This window comes from Pantherophis guttatus, chromosome 5, assembly GCF_059756535.1.
Source record: "Pantherophis guttatus breed Tessera chromosome 5, ASM5975653v1, whole genome shotgun sequence".
NCBI lineage: Eukaryota > Metazoa > Chordata > Lepidosauria > Squamata > Colubridae > Pantherophis > Pantherophis guttatus.
This window is the reverse complement of record NC_142067.1, coordinates 90,128,823-90,140,010: the sequence shown is the minus strand read 5'-3', so window position 1 is coordinate 90,140,010 and position 11,188 is coordinate 90,128,823.

The following is an 11,188-nucleotide window of genomic DNA, read 5'->3' as shown; positions in this document are numbered from 1 at the left end:
TATTAGTTCGATTTATATGCCGCCCTTCTCCGGAGATTCAGGGCGGCTTACAATACATTAAGCAATAGCCTTCATACTTTTGTATATACTTGCTTAGTAGGACTTTCGCCCCCCCCAAAGCGGTGTTCTTTTTTTATACAAAGTCAGTTTATTGCCCCCACAATCCGGGTCCTCATTTTACCTACCCATTTTACGTACCTCGAAAGGATGGAAGGCTGAGTCAACCTTGAGGCTGGTGAGATTTGAACTTGCAGTAATTGCAAGCAGCTGGTGCTACTTCAGCACTTTAGTCTGCTGCGCCACCAAGGATTATCTCTCAGCTTTAGCTTAATGAATGCTATTTTAAGAATAATGAACATTCCCAACTTCTTCATGTGATCTTACCTAATGACTTTCAGGGGGCAGTGGGTCTGGAGGTCTTTTGCAGCACAAAAGTAAGTTTACCTATTGTCAAATATTAAATACTAGAATCCAACAATTGGGGTTAAATTTCCAATTTGGGCAACTTTGGAATATACACATATAGCACCTTTGGTTGGATAGACAGTATTACGATCTAAATAAAATTATAAATTATCCATTTGTTTAAAATGACTAGATAAACTTAACATAGAAAACTCTCTTGTATATGTATGTTATATACGTATATTAAACTAAGATAATATTATTTTATCATATTTATTATCTGGAAACCTATAGGTATTTTCAACCATATGTTTATCTATAATATTTATAGGCTGCTAGATTTCTTCATGGCACACAGTGTTAATTCTAAAAAGTAGTATATAGTATGAACAGTACACAACTCAGATATTCAGAAAAATAAACTAATAATCTATCAAGGAATATGCCAGCTACTGTAACCCAAGGGCCAAGAGACATTTGTTAAGATTTCATCTGAATAAGGTCAGGGTGGCGGCCATACATATCTTGAAGAGAGTTGATATCAGAAGGAAAGCATTGCAACAGGTAAGAATAACTTCATGATTTCCTACATAATCAATTGAATCTGGAGCATACTGGCTCTGTTGAATCATATATGATCGGCAGAAACTATGGGAATTTCTTAAATCAGGGTTCCACAGCCCATTGTGGAACCAGGCCACACAAACTGTGGGCATATGAAACCATTCCCTCTCCCCTGCCACCGTTGCCACTGCTCCTAGCCCACGGAGCCAGAAAGGCTGGGAACTGCTGTCTCAAATAAATTAGATTAATCTGCATTTGAAATATCAAATCTACCAAAAGAGATATCCACAAATATTTCATAGTGTTTAAGAAAAGAAACTTTCTTTAAAAGATTGCTAATATATTAGATAATTTTCAATATACTGAATAATCAGAATATTTACTGTATTGGTTTACAAGTTAGGTAGAGAGCTTGGATTATAATTAAAAGCATCAGCCATACAATCAGTTGCAACTACCTGCATATTTGAATATTACAGTCTAATAAAAACTGAAAAATCCAAATATAAAACAAAATCCAAATATAAAAGAAGATAATGGACATTACTGGCAAATTCTAGCATACATTCCAGTTGGATGAGATGCATTTGTCCTTACAAGAGATGAGCAAGAAGAATACTTTATTTTAATCCAATAAATATTATTTGAAGAAAATCAGTGATTTGCACAACTTATATTAAGTTGTTTTTATATTACAAGCTGTTTTCCTACATCCAATGGAATGACCGTTTCAAAATTGTCAGAGAAAACTGTTAAAATACTGTCTCACAATCTATCAGAATACTTTCTCATCTTATCAGAAATTTGGCATCTTTTTGTTAATACAGATTGTTCACAATGAACTATTCATGGCAATACCTTCTTCAATCTATGTGCCAAACTTTCAGTCACATTTTCCAACTGTATTAAATGAGGATATCAGGTGATGACTCATATTCTTCTTCATTTTTTGAAATATCTGTTATAAAAGCGTCATAAAATGATAAGGCTGTCAAAAGCCTCATTATATGGCTCTTAAATGTATAGGAGGCAAGTTTTTTTAAAAATACTTTTTTATAGGAAAGATATCTAACACATTTTGAATAAAAACAAAAAATCATATACAGATTTGTTTAATTTAAAGAAAAAAGGCCATTTTCAGTCCACTCAAAAGGTATGTCTATATTTGAACTTTAAGGAACACACACACAAAAAAGGCTGGAAATGAAATGGAACATTAATTGCCCATAGGTCCTTATGTATTTGCACCATTGAATCTCTTATTAGAGGCATTAAGTTATACTGCTTCAATAATCCAAGAGTTAAAAGAAAAGTATATTCTTATCTACACTGTGGTGGTACACAATGGTTAGAATGCAATATTGCAAGATATTTCAGCTCACTGCCAGGAGTTTGATCCTCAGTGGCTCAAGCTTGACTTATCCTTGCATCCTTCCAAGGTTGGTAAAATGAGGACTCAAGATTGTTGGGGGCATATGCCAACTCTGTAGAGCAGATTTAAGTCTAAATCTATTGCTATTTGGTCAGATTTAATTGTCTCCATATATCATCCAAATTAAATTCTGTGTATAAGCATAAAGCATCAAGTATCAACTCCAGGTCTCTAAGCATTTTTTTTCTTAGAAACTTTATTGTGGTAAATTGACAGATTTACAAAATACTAAATGAAGATTCCCCATTGACTAATATATGGTATAACTGTAAACTAAAAAAGATTAGGAAATCATGTCATTTATTTCTGAGCCATAAAAATAATTAGAGTCATCCGACTATCAGCTTTTATATCAAGCAAAATTCTGTAGTAATTATTAATATCCCAAATGTTTTGCTCCAATATAAACTCAGAAGATTTATTCATTAATATTAATTCTTCTGACATTTTCAAATTTCTACTAATATGTACCTAATCAATCTAATAACTTGTAACAGAATATTTTTCACTGAGAGTTTCTTCAATAAAACTATTGCAGATTTTAAGGTCTTCAATTGTGAAGAATCTTTCTCTTCTTAGACCTTTGACATTTCATGATATAAATAATGACATTATTAAATAACAGGTCATATCATTTTATATTGGAAAGAAAAACATGATTCCAGGTCAAAGTTGCAACAAATGTTTAGAAATGTTCATAGAAGGAAAAGAAAAGAGTTGGAGGGAATAAAATAGCAACATCTAAAGACCCGAGGAAGGTATCATAGAGATTTGTTTTCTGTCATTAAGGATTGCAGGACCCATAGTAATGGCATTAAAGGTTGGCTTTGCTAGAAATATGTGGTATGGAAATATGCTAAATAAGTAACTCAATATTATATTCCTTATGAATATTATGAAATCAACCTCACTTCCTGTGGTTTACTCCATTTCTTCCAGAAATTGTCTTAATTTCCCAAGTCACTGCACTGACACATGCTTTTACTAGTACTTCATTTTAGTTTGATAGGCAGCAGAAGACATTGCTGGACAACTGTAGCATTTAGCAAATACATTCTTTGTGGATCCTGAAAACTTCTTAATTTGTCTTTCTCTCTAGTTCTTTATCTTGGAGGACTAGATAGGCAAAATGGTTCAAATATCAATGCATTCAATATTCATTTTAAAAATTATAAGAATAAAAATTAATTTTGTTTTAAAAAATCAAAATTTGAACAAAAAAATTCCCCTCATTTTTCAAGCTACTAGGCCAGGGGTGTCAAACTCAAAGCCTGGGGGCTGGATCTGGTACCCGGGGTGCTTAGATCTGGCCTTAGATCTGGGGCTGCCCTGGAAACAGCAAAGGACCAGCCTAAGGTGCCTCTGTCAGCAAAAATGGAGCTTGTGAGGGCCACGCGCGGCTCTCCCGAGCTCCATTTTCACTGGCAGAGGGTTGCAGGAGCCCATTGCAGCCAAAAATGAAACTCAGGAGCCCGTTTTTGCTGGTAGAGTGCTTGGGCTACCACAGGTGCCCCTAATATAAGGTGACCAGACGTCCCACTTTTGGCGGGACAGTCCCGCTTTTGAGCAATTTATCCCGCGTCCCGCGGAGTTTTAAAAAAGTCCCAATTTTTCATTCTGCCTCCTGAGTCCCAGCTGATGGCTAGAGGGAAAAAAACCTGTTTAAACTCTTGCTGCGGGGCTTCAAAGGGCCGCCCTACGTTGATTAGCTGGGCTTCCCCACTCTCAGCCTCTCAGCTGATTTGCGCAGGGCTCTGCTCTTGCTAAATTGCTCCAGCAGTTTTTTTTTCTCTTTGTGCAAACCAAGCTCAAAACGAAACTGAAAGTAAAACAGGCTGTTGGCTTTGCTGTTTGCTTGCAACGCTGGAAAATTAAGCAGCAGATTTATTTTCCTTTTCCTCACCAAAAAAGGTAGGTGTAAACAATGGGAAATTATTTAGGGCAAAAGAGGAGAGTTCAAGATTTTAAAACACAAAAGAAAAAAAAGCTCTTTTTAACCAGGGAATTGTAATAATTGAGATACTATTAATTGTATACTGTGTTGAAAGCAGAAATGGTTAAGTTGTGGTTTGGAGGAATATATGGGGGAAATTATTTGGTTTATTATTATTGGTAAATATAATTAATTGATTTGTAAGAAATTGGATTGCATGGAAATAATTGGAATATTCATGTTCATATTGATTAATATACAAAAAAGATAGTTATATAACTAATTGATTTATATTAAAATGTTGAATTTGTATTAAACAACTGTATTACATAATTACATAATTAACCAATGTGAGGATGGATATAAAAATAGATGACAATGGGAAGGGGTATAATATAGAATAGAAGGGAAAAATTGAATTTGATTAAGATTAGAGATGAGGATGGGGCTTCCGGCTTCCTGTTATGAATTAGGTTTTGTTTTTTTTTTGTTATGAAGAAGTCACAGGGGGGGATGGGTGGGGAGGGGCGGTTAGGGAGGGGGAGGGAGAGGGGAAAAAAAAGGGGGGGGAAATTTGTATTTGAAAACTTTTTCAATAAAAAAAAAAGATTAGAGATGAGGATGAAGGGTAATATTGTTTTTTTAAAAAAATAGATGAGGAATAAATATGGCAAAAAGGAAATATAGAAATTGTAAATTTAATTGAAATGACTAAACACTGTTTAAATTTGTGAACCAGCCAAATATTCTGTTCAAAGAAAATACATTGTATGTTTGTATGTGTGTTTCTAATTATTGCTATTTATTCATATTTGTTCTCTTTTATTCTTTAAAGTTTAACAATTCATTCTTTATCTTAATATCTTTATATTTGTTTGGGGTTGGCTTTCTTCCCTTTCATCTTTTTTATTGTACAGCAATCTTTCTCCTCAAACCTACCACCTCTCTTTTCTTTCCTTCTTACTTTCCCTTCCCCCCACCCTCTTCTTCTCCTCCCTATTTCCTCTTCCTTTCTCCTTCTCCTCCTCTCTTCCTCCCTCTCTTACCGTCACTCCTACTCTAATTTCCCTTCCCTTCCTTCATCCCTCTCTATTACTGTATCCTTTTATGCATATGGACTACTCGGAGGGCTGAAAAAGTTATTTTTGACTGGTCCTCACACTTTTGACCAGTCCTCGAACTTACGACTGTCCTCACATTTTACGTTTTTGCCCTATCTTGTCACCATGGTGAAGAGAAGCAGTTGTGAAATGAGTGACATGGTTGTTAAGAATGCTGCACGGGCATAAATGTGAGGATGGTCATAAGTGTGAGGACCAGTCAAAAGTGTGAGGACCTGTCAGAAATGACTTTCCAGCCCTCTGAGTAGTCCCTATACACATAGCCATGGCCACCCAGTCACATGACCAGCTAGCCAAGCCCACCCAGTCACATGGCCTCCAAGCCACGCCCACACAATAAGCCACGCCCACAATGGTGTCCCTCTTACCAATGTTAAAATCTGTTCACCTTACCCTATACACATAGCCATGGCCACCCAGTCACATGACCAGCTAGCCACGCCCACCCGGTCACATGACCAGCTAGCCACGCCCACAAAATAAGCCACGCCCACAATGTCCCTCTTTACCAATGTTAAAATCTGGTCACCTTACCCTAATATGAGTGACGTTGAGCTGCCCCCCCCAAGATCAAATATAACCCTGATGCGGCCCTCAATGAAATCAAGTTACTAGGTCCTGTACCAGCCAAAGGATATAAATAGTGAAGTTTCCAGAGAGATGATTGTGATGGCTATCAATATAGATAGCTTTAAAAGAGGATTAGAGAAACAAATGCAAAAGAAAAGTGAGAGACATGCACAGGTTCGGGGCTATTTAATTATTATTGCAGATGAAACAGTCTTTTTTGTGACCCTCTTATTTGGTTGTCCAGAATATTCTCCAGAACATTGAATCTATTTCTGAATTAATCAAAGTTGAAAATCCAAGTTGAAAGACAGCAAACTTCAAAATGTCTGCAGCTAGAGAGTTGCAGTAGGTAATGGTGGGAGCTATTACCTTTATATCCTGCTTCTTTGATTTCAGATCTTTGACAAGTGTGAAAATCAAAATGCTGAACTAAATAGGCCTTTGACCTGATCCAGTACATCTTTTGTTGCATATTTAATGAAACAAATATCTTCCTTCAAACAGAAAACATTCAAGCTCCTTTCTGAAATGTATGATGCTGGTGAGACAAGAAATAGTGGCCAGATATGATATCTTTTTATCTATATATAAAAGCATCGAGCAAATGCTTTCCTATTTCCAAGCTGAGAAATGAATGGCCAAAAGTCCTTTAACTTAAAAAGGTATGAGAAAAAGGCTTAGGATATAAACCTTAAAGGGTTTGATTTGGCATACTGCAGTAGGAAGATCCTCTGCATATTTCTTGCCTGAAATACAGCAAGTTCTACAAAGTATGACAACTAAATTTATCTTACTGGAGATCCTGGATAATAAATATGTATTGCCTTGTCTGATGGGAATCTGGCACTTCTAAAATGACTTCCAAAAAGATTCAGACTGACCATTGCAAGGGACAGAGATTAGAGAATTCTACTCACTACCAATAGTTTTATATTCAGTTCAGCCATGTGAAAGTCAAGGACAACATAATAGAACTAGCTCCAATTTACCTCAGATGTTAGATAGAAATAGCTGTTGTGTAAATTCCATTTATTTGGGAGGATAATTTGTGCAAATGATATTCCGCATATTCTCAGCCTTTAAATAGAGTTGCTGTCTTGCATAGATTACTGAGTTTACTTTAAAAGGAAGAACCTTCCCACCCCAAATAATTTTTTAAATAAAAGACTCATCATAGATTTATTTTGCAATTTAAGAGGTTGTATTAAATTCAGGTTCACCTTCTTTTTAGGAAGATGCTCCATCTATATGTGAAGGAGAGATGCTTGTCCATCTGATTTCCATTATTGAATAATGTAGAAATGTAGAAAATTAACACTAAATTTTCTTGAAATCAGGCACTATAACTTTAGAAAGAAAAATGATAATAGTTTCTTGTATGCCTTATTCATCATAATCCATGACTAAACTATCTTCTTTTATCCAATGTTTCGCTCTCTCATAGTTACACTATGTACATTAGCTCTTTTGAAATTCTGCTTGGTTTATTCTTTTGCACATGAAATAAATGACTTTTGATCTTGTATCACTAATGAAAAATCTATTTTAAGAACATGGTAGTTATTTAATGTTCTTGACTTATGTAAAAATAAATATATTGACATTCTGATAAATGCATGCTATGGTTGTCAGTTTTGTTGTTCTGTTGAAGAGTCTTACTGCAAAATGTGCTCTTTATTGAGTAAAAACAAAATAAAGGAAAATAGAAATTGTTTTTGCTTTGATTTTATTCTAAGAGATTGATGTATTTTCAGGGAGAAAGTACTCAGACAAACTAATATAATTACTATAATAATGTAGTTACTCCTTGAACCTTGTAGATATAGTGTATATAGTGTATTGTATATAAGACCTATAGTGTAGGTCTTAAATATCACATGGCTTTTATTAAAGTACACAGCTCAATAATAAAAAGGAGGGAAAGAAACAAGTAATTACTTTTAAGAGTGAGTGAACTGAACCATCTTCCAATCTCTGCTCTTTAAGTATAAAAGAGACAATATTGCAATTATATACACATTTAAAATCATAATCATATTAAAAGTCAAGCCCATTCAAATAGAGCAAAGCTTATTTTGAAATAAATATGCAAGAGGTGAGCTATTGAGATAGACTTTCTACATTTTTCAGAAACAGAATTGCACTTATCCTTTAAATGCTCTACTGGGAATGGCACTAAAATGTAGACAAGGTCTGGATAAGTAAAGATGGGAAGAACAATGGTTATATTTGAATTATTTTTAAAGATATGAAAGTGTTTAAATATGATTAATATAATTAAATGTATGTAAAATGGATCTTTAAAATTATAAATTATTGGGAATGATTGTTTAATGTTATTTTCAAGAGTTATTTAAATGATTTCTTTTCTGACCCAGGGTGTCAAACTGGCAGCCGACGGGCCAGATGCATCATTTGCAGGCCATGCCCCCCCCAGCTCCACAAAGGGGAAAAACGTCACGATATGTCACGTGATGGCAATGTGACACCACAAGTTTGACACCTGTGCTTTAGAGTGATATCTGGCATTTAACCTTCAAATCAGTTTAGTTTCACTCCCCTATGCCTCTAAAGGAATTTGAAATACATATGTCATAAAGGGCCAGTCCTTACTTTTTCTCCAATTGACCAACATGTATTTCCACAAGCTCCACTCAAGCTTATGAAAGTCTTGAAGTATGAAACATTTATTCCTTTAACGTTCTCATGTTGTGTGTTTTTCTGATAATTTGCAAAGAATTCTGAACACTCACAGTAGGCCAAAGTAATATGGCCACTAAGCCACTGATCTTCCTTTAATATAAATCTCATTGAGAACTGGAAAAGACATATATTGTACCATCAAATTTGCTACCAAATGGTCAAAGGTTTAAGGCTGCAAGGGCAGCTGAGATATGGAGAGTAAAAGATTTTAAATAAAATAACATGCTTTGTAGGCTTAAGAACTTAAACTAATTTTATGTTTCAGGAATCAAAATAAGAGTACTTATACAATGCTGCCACTTCCATTCTACCAAACTAATTGAATTTCTCTCACTTTTCTATTATAAGCAGAAGCAAAATAACGTAGATTTTTAAACAATCTAAGCAGTCTGGTATGCTACTTTCTAATTTGTCCTGTGTCACAAAGAAGAGGGATCTGGATAAAATTCTTGGGAATTTCTCGCAGGAAATAAAACCAGCATTTCCTAGAAAGACACCTTAAACTCAAATACCAGGAAGAGACAATCATGGACTACTCACTAATAATGTTGCAATCAAACAATCCAACAATAAATCCCATCACTTGGGGAGCTGTATTTTAGAACAATTTAATTGAAACACATTAAATCAATTAATCAATTTATCATCATCAAACCACAAATAGACAATTTCAGTTGCTGAACTCAGTCCATGCTATAGGGTTACAGAAGTCAGTTGAAGCAGCATGGATTTTGCTGGAAGTAGCCTGAATCTAGCATTTAGCATTTATTCCACCACATGTTATTCAGTATCTGTTTTTTTCAGAAAAAAATGCAGATATTGCAAGGACATGTTTGAATGGCATCATGTAAATACACTGCATCTTTGCTAAAGTAATATCAGTTATTTAAGCCCCATATTTTTCACTTTGTTCTTCATTTTGCATTATTAATAGTAGCAAGAAGCATTAGAGGTGGGTATTGCTTATATGGGAGGGCCTTTGTATTTTGATTTTTTTTTAAAAAAAAACGCTTCACTTGTTCTTTTAAGCACTTCATATTTAGATGAATCAAGAACTCATTTTCAATGACTTTTATTATATATACCTATTGCTTTCAGCAACTATAAACGTGATCTTTAATTTAAAGATATGGCATTCCTTTAAACAGTAATTCATCAAACATTTTCCATTAACATTCCAAAAACTAGTAACCTACCACTGATTTATATGAGACTTTTTAGCTAGATTTCTACCTTTGTATGCCAAACATTGTATTTTAGACCTAAGGCATAAGAGTTGATGATGACATAGTTCCTACTTGGATCAGCTTTTAATATTATTGCTAACTTCTTTTCATTTTTAACTGGTTCTCAATGGTTCATTGATATGTGTATTTTTTAAACTGCTTTTTATCCCATAGCAAATCTTCAGCAAGATCTGATTTTTATATATAGACTAGAATGAAAAAAAAAAAAACCAGTTCACATTCATAATTAAAGAGAGACAACTGGCCATATTTATTATCAAAGTTTGCATTGCAGTAACCTGAGCTATGATTACTGATCTCCATTGAACCAAGATGCCACCATGTGATTGGCAATATAAAGCTGGAAATGCCAATTCACAGACTTTGGATAAACTTGCTATTGGTGTTCCTTGGAAATGTTGAATCTTTGATAAAACAATAAAAACTGTGATTACCAAGATGAACTATTTGTTCTGTAGGTTTCTGAAGAAATTGTATCGTCCTCTCTGTCATATTAATAACCCACCAATAAAATATTGAACTGCAGAAGGTCCAGACAATTGTTTATTAGTACAAAGCAGCAGATTGGTCTATTGGATCTCAGCAAAGAGCAAAAATCACAAGGTTGCATATATATTTTTATAGTATGATGTTCAAAGTCACTTTCAGCATGTAATATTATAAAAATCTGAAAAAAACAAAACAAAACCTGAAGAGGAAGTAACTATCCAAGAAGCTTATTTCTTTTCTTTTTTTTTTGTTTCAAAATTTATAGTGAGAGAGAGGAGTGAGGGAGGGAGGGAGGGAGAGAGAGAGAGAGAGATTCTTCGCTATGTGCATCCAAGGCTCATACATTCCTAGAAAGGAAACATAGCAGTTTTGTTAGACAACTTAGCTGAGATCCTTATCTTAACAAGTTGACCTTACATTTACAACCAGAAAAGATAAGACTGTATGACATTATATATTCTGGAGTCCTGCCCGCCTTCTCTCTGCTGGCAAATTTTGTAATCAATCAGTTGCTTCCAAGGACAGACTGGCACAATAATAAAATCCCATTCATGAGGATGTTACATGAGAGAAACAGCAAAGAACACACAAAGAAACATGTAAAAATAACAATGTATTCCTTATAATGAACATAAGCATGATTATACTATATTGCCATTTTAAATGCTAAGGATGAGAGTTTAATTTCATTTCACTACACTACACTGCCCTACACACAGTGTGC